Source organism: Cebus imitator, unplaced genomic scaffold, assembly GCF_001604975.1.
Source record: "Cebus imitator isolate Cc_AM_T3 unplaced genomic scaffold, Cebus_imitator-1.0 Scaffold102, whole genome shotgun sequence".
NCBI lineage: Eukaryota > Metazoa > Chordata > Mammalia > Primates > Cebidae > Cebus > Cebus imitator.
The window spans coordinates 4,155,944-4,157,672 of NW_016107417.1; positions in this window are offsets into that span (position 1 = coordinate 4,155,944).

Here is a 1,729-nt window from a genome sequence, read left to right on the forward strand (position 1 = left end):
ACATACACAAGGGTGTGCTCCCACCCCCATCCTCGCAGCCCCCAGGCAGCTACTGACACAAACCAGGTCGGTGACGATTCACACTCCATGGTAAGAGGTACTCAGAGGGCGGGGCACCATCTGGTCCTCACTTTTTGGGGGAGGGTTCAGAACAGTCGGCTCTGGCTGATGCCGGAAGGAAGGCCGGCTGCCCAGGGAAGGAGGACGGGGAGGGAGGGAAGAGCAGCACTGTCTCTTGCCTGGACATGGGTCCCTGGCTGAGCAAGCCTGAGCTGGTCCCAATTTTCCTGGGCTTTTGTTGTTGCTGCTGCTGTTGTTGTTTTGATGGAGTCTCGCCCAGGCTGGAGAGTGCAATGGTGCGATCTGGGCTCACTGCAACCTCCGCCTCCCGGGCTCAAGCGATTCTCCTGCCGCAGCCTCCTGAGTAGCTGGGATTACAGGCATGTGCCACCACGTCCGGCCAAATTTTGTATTTTTAGTAAAGACGGGGTTTCACCATGTTGGTCAGGCTGGTCTCGAACTTCTGACCTTGTGATCTGCCCACCTCGGCCTCCCAAAGTGCTGGGATTACAGGCATGAGTCCCCGCGCCCAGCCCTAGTTTCTCCTAACACTTTTTTTGTAAGCTGCCTTTTGTGGGAGAATCCTGGCATGCCATGCACTTTGCAGGGGTCTGGCCGACCACCGGTCAGAAATTCCAGTAGGTATTGTTCTATTCCCACTTCACTCCAGAGGCCACGGAGACTCAAGCCCAAGTGGCTTTGGTCACAACTACACAGCCAGGAGGGGCACAGCCCTGGTATGAAGCCACTCTGCGGCTCAGCTCATGTTTCTGGGAAGCTCTGGGGAGCTTCCCCGCCGCCCAGCTTCCCTGCCCTCAAGCATGCCCACTCCCTGGGAACTCTTCCGCACACCCCTGGGGTCATTCTCTCTCCCCCAAGCAGACTCTGCCAGCCCATTTCCGCAGAGACAAAGGTCAGATCCACATCTTCTGTCCTTCATCCCCTGCTCATGGTCCACAACACCCTTCACCACATCGCAGACTCAGTGGGGCTGCAGAGGACTGCAGGACAGGAAAGGGACAGCCTCCGCTCCCGCATCAGCCTCCAGGAGCTCCGCCAAGAAAAACGAGGGCAAGGACACAGTCTGCTGGCGAGGCCTGCCACTTCATTTTAAAGGAGACAGTCTTCCTGGACCTGGCCCGTGCTACTGCAAGTCATCTAAAACGAGAGGAGCTTTCTGAAGGGCAGTGTGATCACGTATGTCAAAAGCCTTTAAAATATGCGTGCAAGGATGCCTCCTTTAGCCTGTTAACTCGACTTCTAGGAATGTATCCTAGGAAATATTTGAACAGGTGAGCGAAGAGGTAGCTGCAAGGATGTTCACTGCAGCACTGTTTAAAATAGCAAGGAGCTGTAGCCAAAAATAGAAACAATCTAAATAAATCACAGCATACCCATACGATGAAGCGCTCTACAGCTACAAAGAATAATTGTAAACTATAGTCATTGACATAGAAAGATATTCACAATCTATTTTTGACTTTAGACAGGCTATAATAACCTACTTACATTTGGTTGCCATTTCAACTAAAAATCTGCATCAATAAAGAAAATTCTAGGCTGGGCATGGTGGCTTACAACTGTAATCCAACACTTTGAGAGTCCAGGAGTTCAAGACCAGCCTGGACAACATAGTGAGACCCCATCTCTACAAAAAAAAAAAAAAAAA